Raw genomic sequence first — 14024 nt, 5'->3', positions numbered from 1 at the left:
CGTAATGAAATCAGTTGAATTTTACGAGTTAATTTTTTTTCCATTTTTTTACTTTAAAAATCTATCAACATTTCTCTATTGGTTAAATTTTTACGATATTTTCAGGGGCAATGTTATATTTTATGCTCTTTTCAATGAACTGAATATAATATTTTAGACAAACGCTTTTTTTCAACCCCCCCCCATTTTGAAATGTGTATTAAAATGAAAATAATTAATTTACTCACCAAATGTTTATATACCACAAATTGAAGATAAAAGATCAATAAATAATATATTGTAAATTAAAACAAAAAAAAGAAGTGTTTTGGAAATTTACCTGTAAAGTCCAAAGTGTAAAACTTTTTTTTAAAACCACGTTGATTTCTTTTTTTTAATTAGAAGCTTATGTTCTGCTTATATTATACAGTAAGTATTGGACACTGGCGACAATTATTTTCTTTTTCATTCAATGTTTTCTTTCTTTTTAGATATTAAAAAAATTTACTCGATAAAGTAGAATTAAAATATATTAAATCAAAAATTTATGTATTTCTTTGAGAAAAGAAAAAAATCCTCGACTGTCTTTTTTTAAGGTAAAAATTTATAAGTAAAATTTGACTATTTTTCACATATGGGAACACATATTTCTTCACGGACAAGACTAGATGACAAACGCGAACGTGTGGTTTTCACTTTCTTCTGTCCATCCATAGTTCAAAACAATTAAAAAAAACTACTTCCGGTTTTTAATAAGAACGTAAAATGCTTACGCAATGCCCGCCTTTTTCAAATAGACGTTTAAAAAATTCTTTTATTTAGAAATAAATGGAATTTAAAATATAAATATGGATAAATTCTTAACAATGAAGATAGGAACTACACGTTGATTAGTAATTTTTATAGGTAAGTAATTTTTGGAAGTTATATCGATTTTTTATAATCGACGTAAGTAAAATTTCGTTGATTTTCTTCAAATCTTTTTTTAAAGAAAACCGATTTACAAAAAACAAATATTGCACAATTTGCTATTAAACCTATTATTATTTTTTTTTAATTTGGTTATTGCTACTTTAATTGAAAAAAATTCGGGTTTGAATTATATTTTTCAAGTAGTTATAAACTTGAAAAGATAGGAGGTCGAATTATTCAATTTTTTTTCACACATTCTTAAGGTCGGTTTTTGAGCACCACACCATTTCTGTGTCAGAATTTTTTGGGAATTTTTGACACCCTTAACACAAAACTGTGAATAAAATATAAAAACTTGTAGTTTCTCTTTTTAAAGTGTTTTTTTTTTCATTTTCTTCATGGAATATACTTGCAAAATAAACTATTAAAGTTGTTTAAAAAATAATAGAAATATTATTTTTCATTAAAAAAACAGTGTTTAAAACTGCCTGCGCGCTTGCATGCAGCCATTTTTTTACGTAATGAAATGAATTGAATTTTACGAGTTCAATTTTTTCAATTTAAAAATCTATCAAAATTTTTCAATTAGTTCAATTTTTACGATATTTTCAGGTTCAATGTGAAATTTTATGCTCTTTCCAATAAACTGAATATAATATTCTAGAATAGCGTTTTTTTAATTCACCCCCACCCCTCATTTTGAAATGTGTATTAAAATGAAAATAATTAATTTTCTCACCTCAAATTTATATATCACAAATTGACGATAAAAGATCAATATATAAAATAAGCTAATTTAAAACAACAAAAAAGAATAGTTATTTGCAAATTTACTTTAAAGTCCAAAGTTTAAAACCTTTTTTAATCACGTTGATTTTTTTTTATTTAAGTGAAACCTTATAATCTTATATTGTTTAGAAAATTTTGTAGAATTACGACAATTTTTTTCTATTACATTCAATGTTTTTTTAAATATTAAAAAAAAAACACTTTTACTCCATAAAAAAGAAACAAAATATATTAAATCAAGCACTCATATATTTCTTTGAGAGAAGAAAAAAATCGAAAATTCGTCGAGTGTTTTTTTTTTTTAGGCAAAAACTGATCAGTAAAATGTGATCATTTTTACAGGAACATTACATATTTGTTTTTTATTAATGTTTATGAAAAATTATTTTTAAGGAGCTGTTCATCGTTTTGCCCAGCGAGCAGCTCACTTCAAAATTATTAAAATCTTGCATATAAAAATTGGTGCTAGTGAAGAGGGAGATCCGCGCTATTCTTTAAATCATATTTCCAAGTTTAATTAAAGTTTTATGATATGTTTTTTATTCAATTGTAAGTTTGAAGTATAGAATAGATACAAAACACCCTCCCCTCCCCATGTTAAGAATGGCTTTTAAAATAATAACGGTATTATTTACGTCCGGATCACTCTCTGCACTAGTACCTAAAAATTATGCGAAATCTATAACTTAAAATAAAACGTAGAAATATTTTTGCTATTATAATCTTTTTTGTGTGAAAATATTAAATAAACAATGCTTAATTCAATAGTAATATCTGTAGTTCGAGAAATTCATTTTTCTTCGAGTTATAGCGAATTCATAAATACAGACTTTAGGGCTTTTTTTCATAATGTTCCTGTAAAAATTTTTTTTTTTTTATTGTTACAAATTACGATGCTTTATTTGTATATAAAAAAGCAAACATAAATTCTTGCGTTTTTATTTACTGAAAACTATAACTTTAGTAAAGGTATTTTTTGTTTCAACAAAATAACACATTTCCACTAAGATTTAAATAAAAATAATTAGTTCATTATATTCCGCGATGGTTGGTTTGCTGCCCTGGCCTGGGTTGAGAAAAACTTAGTTTGAAAGTCTTTAAACTGCCGAATTGGGAATGTCCAGCTCCTCGCGTGTTCTACCAAAGTCTGATGAAAAGGGGTCACCAGTGAAGTGAGCTGCTCGCCGGGCAAAACGACGAACAGCTCCTTAAAAATAATTTTTCATAAACATTAATAAAAAATAAATATTCCGAAAAATTAATGAAAATAAATAGTCAGACTTGGCTTGTTAAAAGAAGTGTAATTTTATTTACCCTTTTGTGTATCACACTCATGTGGTTTCTTTTGTGTCCGTAGAAAAGAAAGAAATCTTGGCTGACTGAGTAAATGTTCTCTTTTTTGGCGTAAAGTCGAAAAGAAAAGATAACTTAAATATTTTTCTTTGGGATAGCCGTTCGAGTGAAAAGTAGCGTGGAAAGGTAAGAAGAATGTTTTTTTGGTTTCATTATGAGAACTGGCATAGCGCGTGTCGCGCACATGTGACAGACACAGCAGTAGCGCGTGTTAACTCCTCAAGGGTCAGCGAGCGAAAGAGGAAGAGAGAGCACTCGAATTTGGCGCCACGGTTTTTTTTGTCCTCTTTTTTAGAGCTCTCCGGAAATGGTGACAATTCAAAAGTCTCTGTCAAATTTTAGTTCCGGGGTAGACGCTACAATTTCCTTGCTCGCAAGGATGTGAAACTTTCAGCGTAACATAATTTTTATATAATCTCGAACAATAATTTAAAAAAAAAAATTAATTTAAAAACAGAAACATAAAAAATAATTAAATTAAAGAAATAGATAAAAATTTATACAAACGTTTAAAATAGGAATGTATGGATGCACGTCTGGGGAGGGGGGCGAAATGTGACACCTCTACCTCCTTTTGCTATCATGACTTAATTTTGAAACAGTGTTTTGATTGGCTGAAATGTTGGGCTTTCTTATATTCTTGTTTACAAACTTTTATTGGTTGCGTTTTGCCGAACGGCATAATTACTTGCTTTTTGAGGGCTAATTAAGCTGTATTTTGTATAAACAAGATTTTTTTTTTTTTTTTTTAAATTCAATATCTTAAGACTTTACTAATTATCTTTTAAATACATCCAGGAAACTTTTTAAAGGGTTTTTACAATGAATTTATTTAACTTCAAAATTTAGCTGAATTTGGTTAGCTCTCCGTGAAAACATTTTCATTTTTTTTTTTCACATGTACAAATATTTTTTGGGGTTTGTATTACTGTACACATAGATTCGAAAAAGTTGTCAAAAAAAACAAATAAATGTTATCAACGGCAAGATAAGTTACTTTTCTACCAAACTGGATATATTTTTCGTGTTTTTATTCAATTTAACATGTTTATTCAGCTCGAAAACCATACAGTGTTTACCGATGTATTGGAAAATTCAAGATGGCGTCTCACTCTCTCTTTAACACGGTAAGTTTGGGAAAAGGTGGTATAAATAATAAAAAAAAACTGGATAAAATACTGTTAAAACTCGCTCAATATACGTTACCATGACATAGGTTGGCATATATTCGGCGGGTTTTTAATAGTATTTTGTCTAAATTTTTTTATTTATACCACCTTTTCCCAAATTTACTGTGTTAAAGATGGAGTGAGGAGGCGCCATCTTGAATTTTCCAATACATTGATAAACACTGTATGTTTTTCGAGCTGAATAAACATGTTACATTGAATAAAAACACGAAAAATATATCCAGTTAGGTAGAAAAGTAACTTATCTTACCTTTGATAACATTTATTTGTTATATATTTGTTTTTTGATAACTTCTTCGAATCTATGTGTACAGTAATACAAACCCATTTTTTTTCCTTTAGGAAATTAACCTTAATCTCTAACCTTTCAAATACAGTCAAAAATTAGTCGGAAACCTACAAAAAATTATGATAAATCGGCTTTCAAAACTAGGTCCCCCTATTTTGCCCGCCCATTTATTGAAAAAAAAAAAAGGGGGTTTAAATTACATTATTCATATTGTTATAAGCTTCGAAAGATAGTGAGTCTAATTAATCACTCTTCTTTTAATGGCGACTTCTGACACTCCTACCACACCATTGATTTGACGCCAGCACCTAAACGCGATTCAATGAACGACGATTTACAATCGGCTCTATTTGCCGTTGACTTTTTATATAATATCAATTCAAAGTTGGCGTCTTTGACATCTTTTATATTTTTAACATTAAAACACGAAAATACGCGGATAAATAAAAGAATAATAATAATTTTAGCCGTAATATTTAACACAGAAATCGACCACGTTTTGAAATGTTTCTTTCTTTGTTTATTTGTTTTTGATTTCTCCTCTTTTATTTTCTGCGAACCTAGTATTCCGATCGCCATCTTGGATTTAACAACTACCCGTTCGTTCTTCATGTTTTTAAATAGTAATGTTTCTTCCTTGAAAGCAGATAAGCAATTCAAAACAGTTTATTAAACAAAATGTGAGTATTGATTGAATTGGTTTTGTCTTTTGGGGATCCGTTTTTACAATAGAGATGCGTCCAGGCCATTATGTTTCTTTCTAGTTCAGATTTCGAAAATAACAGGCATAATAGGTTCAACAAATTTTTTTTTTTAATTCTTATTTGGATGCTTTTGCATCACTCGTCATTGATGTAAGGGAGATAACTCCACTTTACTAAGAGGGTCTTTTTTTTTTAAATTATTTATGCGAGAATTTAGGGTAGAAAACTAATGCAACTTCGACAAATTGTACTTTTAAAAAAAAAAATTAAATGTTGACATTTTAAACCTTAAACAAAGAATGGAAACATTCCGAAATAAAAGGAAGCTGTGGTTACTTTTTTGTTTTATATAATTTTTATAACTAGTAACAAAAATGTAGTCAGTAGTGCAAGTGCACTTATTGATGTGAGAAAATAAAAATAAAAATAAAAAAAGGAGATTGCTTACTTGGTGGCGCCGGCCTCGAGGGCGGAATTCTAATCTGAGTGGTTGAGAGAACGAGTCTCTTATAGACTTGGAGGAGTAGGGGGAGGCACTATTCTTCTGTTATAAAAGAATTGTGTCTCTGACTAGCACCAGTTCTGTTAACGACTTACTGGTGAACGGTTGGCACAAATTAGTTACTCGCTGCTCGCCGTACTACAAAACTTGTTACTCGACCCAGTAGGGGGGGGTCGCATAGGGCATCCTTTGCAACCCCTCGGAGCTTACGCTATCACCGGGTAATCTACTTTACCCTCTAAATAGTTTTTTTTCCACATCTTGCAAAGGATTTGCTGCTTACTCTTTCGTCGGTTAACTACTGTCATGAACGTCACGAAAGAGCAGCTCCTACGCAGAAGGGAGTCATTGACTCAGAAGATTCAGGGACGACTGAAGATGTGTCGTGATGGAGTTAAGCCATCGGCGTACTCATTCTTAAGGACGGAGATTCGACAATTCATTGTCGAGTTAGAGACTTGTATCACACAGCTGGAGTTAGGCTCCTTTGATGAGAGTACACCTGCCGAGATTGAGGGTGCTTGGCTGCCTCAACTAAAGGATTATTATGAAGACTTGGGCGATTTGGATCAAGCATACCGACAGCCAGAGCCCAGCCCTTACTCGGAATCTGCCTTTGAGTTTTCAAGGGCTTCTGCAACTACCGGGAGAGGTTCTTCCTTCATTGTTAAACCCCCACGTATACAGATCACAGGGCCTACATTTAGCGGACAGGAAATGGAGTCCGACCGCATGAGTTTCAGAAACTTCTTGACTAGGTTTGAGAACTGCGTGATCGGCATGGCCAATGATGCCGAGAGGTTGAACTTCTTGAAGTGTTCACTCTCAGACAGAGCCTTGAGGCTGGTAAATCACCTGAGTTGCACTGACACCAATTACCAGCAAGCCATGGCTATACTGAAGAGGGAGTATCTGGACCTGGATGAAATCATTGACCAAATATTCCAGGATATTCTGGACTATGTACCAAAGAAAGGTGGAGCCCTTTTTGAGCTGGGGGACTTCGTTACCAGGACGGCATCGCTGTTGGAAGAGCTGGGGAATTCCTTTTCGTGTGACTTTTCTGTGGACGATTCTGGTGGAGCCAGACTGATGGCTAAAATTCTGTTTAGGAAATTTCCTCTCGAACTGAAAGGCGAGATAATAGCGCTAACAAATAGACGGGTGCCACCTTTGTCCTCCATATTGAGGCTAACTGGAGAAGCAATAAAGAGATTGCAGATTAAGGGCGGTGTCTCCACTGCATTTACATCAACAGTAAGACAGAATACGTCTCAAAAGTTTGGTAGGGGGAATGCTATTACTCCTTCTTTTCATGTGGATGTGAACAATGCAACTTCAACCGGGTATTCCCGCACGTTGCCACCCATTCTCTCAGTTACATTCTCTTGTGGACCAAAGACAGTGTCAGTGAATTGCCTACTGGACACGGGTAGCGGGCGGACATATCTGGTGGCAGATGTACTGAGAACTTTGTGCCCAATCGAAACCCTTGGTGTCAATTGTCAGCTGAGATTGTCTACCTTTCTAGGTGAGTGTCAGCGTGGGTTCACAGAGGTAGTCCTGGGAGTTGACTTGGGTTCTGGAAGGACTGTGACATCTCCTGTCTTGGTAGCCGATGGTATGGACTTGTCGGTTCGAGTGGCCAACCTGGAATCTCTATTGCGTGTCTTTCAGGATGCAAAATATGCTTTGGCCAGCCAGTTTGAGACCGGAAAGGATTTAATACCGATCAAGGGAATAATTGGGTTAGACCTGATTGAACATCTGGACTCATTAAAGCTGATCCCGTGTTTGAATGGATGGGCCTTTGCAACCCCGCCTGGATTGGTCCCGTTTGGAGCAGTGGACTCTTTTTTCTTGGAAGATAAGCCCCTCTCTGAGGTTACTCACCTCTCGTTTAATTCGGTAATGGAACATACCCCCCAGGTCGATTCATCACATTTATGTTTTGTCCTTGAAACACAATCAACATACCTGGATCCCATGGCGGAGTGCTTTCCTGACAGTATGGTACAAAGAGGACTAGAACAAATGTTTATGTTGGAATCTCTGGGGCTTCCCAGTCAGGAGGACTTTTCTGATTACGATAAAGTTCAGATGAAGCGATTTGAGGAAACGGTAGAGCTTCGGGATGGAAGCTATTATGTGGAGCTCCCCTGGCATCACGATAGATTAGCCAGAGTCCCCTCTAATCATGCAACTTCCTTGCATGTTTTAGACCGGGTAGCAGCAAACTTGACTAAAAGAAAAATATATGATGAATATTTGGAGGTGTTTCGTCAGCAACAGGAGGACGGTATAATTGAAGAGATTTTTGTCTCCCCTCAGGAGTTCGACAAATATGTGTGGATACCACATAGACCAGTTTTCAAGTCGGACCCTACGGCAACTACCAGGATAAGACCAGTGTTCAACTGTAGTTTGAAGACAGGAGATGGATTATCGCTGAACGAAGCAGCATATTCTGGCGTTAACTTAACAGGGGACATCTTAATGTTGTTGCTGGCCTTTAGAGCCAACAATTATGTGCTACTAGCAGACATTCGCCGAGCCTTCCTAATGATTCGGCTTTAGCTGGAGGCGGATAGGAACCGGTTTTGCTTTTTTCTTAAACAAGGAAATTGTTTGCGCTGCTTCCGCTATACCACCTTGATATTCGGGTTTACTTCCAGCCCATTTGTGTTGGGGTGCATCTTAAAATTGCATGCGGCAAAATACCCTCAAGATGCTTGCCGCAGAATGATGGAGGACCGGTTTTATGTGGATAACCTTGTGGCATCCGTGGCAGACGCGAGTGAGCTTACTACATTGTATTCCCTTGTTAGAGAGCGTTTGCTGGAAGGGGGCTTTATTATTCAGTCATGCAACTCAAACAGTCAGGCGCTCCGCAATAGGATGAAGGAGGATGGTACTCTAAGTATCCATGAAAAGGAGTGGGAGAGAGTACTGGGCTACCGATACTCCCCACATTCGGAGGAGTTGTATGTCGCTCCGGTAAAGTGCAATCCTGACGTGACAACTAAGAGAGGTGTTCTTTCAGAGTCAGCTAAGGTCTTCGATCCGTTGTCCCTATGTCTCCCGGTTACTATCCGCAGTAGAGTGCTAATCAGGTCCATGTGGAAGAATGGTGCAGGTTGGGATGATCCACTCCAGCCAGCGATCTTGAGCGATTGGAGAGAGCTAGCCAGGGACCTTTCAGGGTTGAGTGATTTCCGTTTTTTGCGCAAGGCGCTTATGGCAGGGCTGCCTGGAGATATGTACCTGTTTTGCGACGCGTCCAAGGAAGCATATGGGTTTGCCATGTATATCGTACAAAATGGTCGGTCATCCTTATTATTTGCGAAAGCTAAGGTGGCACCTATGAAGGACAAGACTTTGCCTGTGTTGGAACTAATGGCCGTTTTCCTCGCCTTCAAGTGTCTCCCCACAATCCTGGACAATTGTGAAGGATTTGTTCCCGAGAATTTGTGTATAGCCACGGATGCACAGGTGGTCTTGTCCTGGATTTTATCTCAAAACATGGCTAGCAAAAATGTTTTTGCAAAAAATAGACTTAAAGACATTCTGCAGATGAAAGTGGAGTTGGAGTCTCGCTATGGCTTGAAAAGGAGTTACTATCTTTCAAAGCATATCTGAGAAAATTGACCAAGTCCTTTCTACTTATCCTTCAGCTAACATTCACGTATGTGGAGACTTCAATGTTCACAACGTCGAATGGTTGACCCACTCAAACAAGACCGATGATGAGGGGAGTTTCTGTCATGATTTCTCCATTGCCTATGACCTCACTCAGATTGTTCAGGAACCTACCCGTGTGCCCGATAATGACGGCCAGTATGCGAGCCTACTAGACCTTTTTCTCACAACTTGCCCTGAACTATGTTCAGTTTCTGTTCTGTCGCCTCTTGGATCTTCCGACCACTCTGTTGTATCAATTAAGATAAAAATGAAATGTAATAAGTCCCCAGACGTACCTCTTCATCGTACAGTATATCGACACACTAAGGCTGACTGGGATAGCTTCCGTACATTTATATCTGATCTACCTCTGCATTCCATGTTTAAAAAGGATGTGTCCTCTATAGTATTAGACCTAACTGAATGGTTAATTGTAGGTATTGACCATTTCATACCCTCTAAAAAGTTTCAGCAAAAACCTAACAGCCAGCCATGGTTCTCTCCAGAATGTGCTGCTGCCATTGCGCACAGAAATCACTTTTTCCACTGCTTCAAACGTAATAGATGTATGGAAACTAAAGCCGTTTTCAGGACTGCCAGCAACCATTGTAAGAAAGTAATAAGGAACGCAAGAGTGTTGTATGCTCAATCTGTTAAGTCCAAAGTAGCTGAGCAGCGGCTTGGTTCCCACCAGTTTTGGCAAATAGCAAACAGAATCCTGAACAGAAGCGTGTGCTCCATCCCAACTATTATCAATGGACCTGAGGTAATCTCGTCAGCATCAGACAAAGCCAAACTCTTTGTCAAGAACTTTGCAGCTAATTCTACCCTTTGCGACCAAGACCGCCAACCCCCAATATTTCCTCCTGTATCAGAAAACACGCTATGTGATATACGTATATCTGTACGTGATGTTGCAAAGCTAATCAAAAACCTTGATTCGAGTAAAGCAACTGGCCCTGATGGTATTCCAATTATAGTACTCAAAAAACTTCAACCTGAATTAGCGCCCATACTTACAAAACTGTTTAAACGTTGTCTTAAGGAGAATAGTTTCCCATCTCCCTGGAAAATCTCATCAGTATGCCCTGTATTTAAGAATTCAGGTGATCGCTCATCCCCCTCTCAGTACAGGCCAATAAGTCTCCTGTGTGTCATGAGTAAGTTGCTAGAATCTGTGTTAAATACAGAAGTAATCAAACATCTCAACAAAAATAACCTTCTTAGTGACACTCAATATGGTTTCCGTTCTGCTAGATCTACAGCAGATGTCCTTACAGTTATATCGCATAGGATTAGCAAATCTCTCAACGGTGGCAATCTTTCTAGGGCAATTGCTCTTGACATATCTAAGGCCTTTGATAGGGTATGGCATAAAGGTTTACTTCATAAGATCGCTAGCTATGGTATAGCTGGAAAAGTCTTCTCAATTATTAAATCATTTCTTTCTGATAGGTTCATAAGAGTAGTAGTTGAGGGGCAAAAATCAGAAGCTCACAGTATTAATGCCGGTGTCCCTCAGGGATCCATCCTGGGCCCAACTCTTTTCCTGATCTACATTAATGATCTTCCAAATCATATCCTTACATCATTTGTAGACATTTATGCTGACGACACTACCATTTATGGTACCACATCTAAGACAGTAAACGACCAAGTTCTCTCCAATTCTCTCTCCTCTGATCTTGAGCACGTAGTACAATGGGGAAAGGAGTGGCTGGTTACTTTTAATGCATCTAAAACCAAGCTTCTCTCTTTACATCATCAACTTTCTAATTCACATTTGTCATCAATTGAAATGAATGGCTCTCGTCTTCAGGAGGCCTCAAGTTTTGACAAGCTTCTGGGCTTGACCATTACTCCTGATCTTAAATGGAACACGTATATCAAATCTGTTGCCAAGGCCGCTGGAAAAATGGTGGGATCTTTCTATCGATCCAGTAGATATCTCACTGCTGATGCTATTCTCTACCTATATAAGAGCCAGGTACGTCCAAGGATGGAATACTGTTGCCACATCTGGGCAGGAGCTGCTAGAAAGGACTTGTCCTGCCTTGATAGAGTTCAAAATAGACTTCGTAGCCTCGTAGGAGATGTCCTTTTCTCCTCCTTGCAACCTCTATCTTACAGAAGAGATGTTGCGAGTTTGTCTCTGATGTATCGTTATTTTCATGGAAAGTGTTCAACTGAGCTTCAATCTATGGTCCCTCCTTGCCAAACTTTCACAAGATACACTCGTCTAGCTGTAAACACTATCAATAATTTCCCCCACTCTTTATCTGTGCCTAAACCTAAACGTAGATTCCATGAACAAAGCTTCTTTCTTAGAACTGCACGCCTGTGGAATTGTCTTCCGTTTTCCTGCTTTCCGGCTGACTACAATATGGTTGTGTTCAAGTCTAAAGTAAATAAGTTCTTGATGAGCCGTTCCATATAAGTTATTAAATTTACCAAATTTTCATTACTAATGATTACTATATTGACCAATTTCTACTGTACACTCTTTAACCCTTATCCTTGAGTGGCCTCTGGGCCTTGATAATGTGGTGATGCGTTTGTAAAAATAAAAAAAAAAAAAAAAAGACTCTCTTCAGATATGTTGATAGTACACTCAACCCGGCGGATTTGTTAACAAGAGGATTAACATTGAGAAAGTTCCAATCCAAGATGGAATTTTGGTGTTCAGGCCCTTCCTGGCTATGCGAAGGAATATCTCAATGGCCAGGACAGGATATGCCCTGTTTGAGTGAGATATGCCAGTGAATGACCCGCAGTTCAGCAAATTGTTCTTTGATCCATGATCAAGAGTACACTTCGGCCATACCTTTTCAGAGGTTTTCCTCATTCTCTGGTTTACTGACTGTTACTGCCTTGGTGTTTAAGTTCCTAGCCATCCGATTTAATCGACAATGGGACTACAACTCTAAGGCAGCGATCTACCTTATGAAGACAGTGCAACGGCAAGAATTTCCCGTGGAAGTGGAGTACCTAAAGGAGCCGAGTGGTAAACCCATGCCAAGTTAGGGTTCGTGCTCTGGATCTTTTTCTGGACCCTGACGGTTTAATTTGATCTCGGGGAAGAATCAACCAATCTTCCCACTTTGGTTATGAAGTTAAAAACCCCATTCTGATAGGGAAACATCATCCTGTTACCAGACTCATCATTTTAGATTGTCATGAAAGGTGTTGCCACCTTGGAACTGGGTCAACTCTAGCGGAGTTGAGGCGAAGCGGTTATTGGGTCCCGCAGGGTCGACAAGCTGTGAATAAGGTACTGGCTGTTTGTGCCAGATGTAAACGTTATAATTCAATGCCAGTGACGCCGAATGCTGCTGCTGCCCTGCCGTTGCCCCATACCGATTTCGGAGTCCCCTATCAACACACTGGGATTGATTTTACTGGCCATCTTTGGGTGAGTGACGGGAAACGAGATACGAAAATGTACTTGCTCCTGTTCACTTGTTTGAATATCAGAGCAATACACATTGAAGTAGTTCCCAACATAAGCGTACCCTCTTTCTTCCAGGCACTGGTTCGATTTACTAACCGATATGGCGTTCCCGAAACCCTTTATAGTGACAACGCGAAAACGTTTATAGGAAGTGGAAAGATTTTCGATCGTCTCTCTCTTTTTACGGACTATCAAAGAAAATACGGTCCTTGTAAGTTAAAACTTAAAACCATTCCCTTGTTCTCTCCTTGGTATGGAGGAACATGGGAGCGATGTATCAAGACCATGAAGAATTTCCTATTTAAGATTCTTGGCAGGGGTAGATTGGATTACTTTACCCTTCTGACAGTGTTATCGGATATTCAGAGGTCTGTTAATAACCGGCCTCTTACTTACCAGGTGTCAGCCGACAAAAATGCTACTCCAATTACCCCTAATATGTTCCTTAAGCCCAATCAGAGCCCCGGGCTATTGATACGACTGGATAGAGAGGATAGAACAACCTTGTTGCCTCCCAGCAGGGAGAGGCTAATTCAAACCTTGGAACTTAGGGACCAATGTCTGACAGATTTCCACAAACTATGGTATGAGGAGTACCTGCTAGAGCTGGGAAGGAAGATTCCTGGTCGATCCCGACTCAGTACAAGAACCCGCCTCCAGAAGGATGATGTTGTGCTGATTAAGAGTCCTTTGAAACCCAGACCGTTTTGGGTCTTAGGAACTATTACTGAACTGATTCCAGGCCATGATGGTGTCGTTAGAGCAGCACGTGTACAAAAAGGGGAGGGCTTGGAGGAAGTACATTCCCTGAAACATCTGTACCCCTTAGAGCTTTCTAGGACTCCTGAAGGACCTCCTGTTGCGGAGGGAGGGGAGACGTTGGATTCACCCCCTAGTGTTGAAGAGCAGGTCTGGTTGTGTCCCCTGTGCAGCTCTCCGCAGCAGAATCAGAATATGATCGGGTGTGACTCGTGCGACGATTGGTACCATTTCCGATGTGTCGGTATCGACTCAGAACCTCCCAACAGGCAAAAGTGGTATTGCCCAGAATGTGCGCCCCTTAAAAAACGACAGGGTAGACCTAGCCTGCTGCCTGCTTGATTGATATCTGGACTGATCGACTACTGCTATATTGTACTAACAGTTGTTTTTTGATTAAGTATTTTGGTGGTCT

General features: G+C 38.0%; 1 long non-coding RNA gene across 1 annotated transcript in view; it reads left to right on the top strand.

The window, feature by feature from the left end:
- Positions 1–5091: 5091 nt before the first annotated feature.
- LOC145296103 (uncharacterized) overlaps positions 5092–14024 on the top strand; it is a 31128-nt gene continuing 22195 nt past the window's right edge. The window contains exon 1 of the long non-coding RNA XR_013869963.1: positions 5092–5192. This is a non-coding gene — a long non-coding RNA (uncharacterized LOC145296103). The remainder of the gene's footprint in view (positions 5193–14024) is intronic.

This window comes from Euprymna scolopes, chromosome 16 (assembly GCF_053919585.1).
Source record: "Euprymna scolopes isolate OS-2025 chromosome 16, ASM5391958v1, whole genome shotgun sequence".
Lineage (NCBI taxonomy): Eukaryota > Metazoa > Mollusca > Cephalopoda > Sepiida > Sepiolidae > Euprymna > Euprymna scolopes.
The sequence above is the reverse complement of the archived record's forward strand: the minus strand, read 5'-3'. Positions and strand labels throughout refer to the sequence as shown.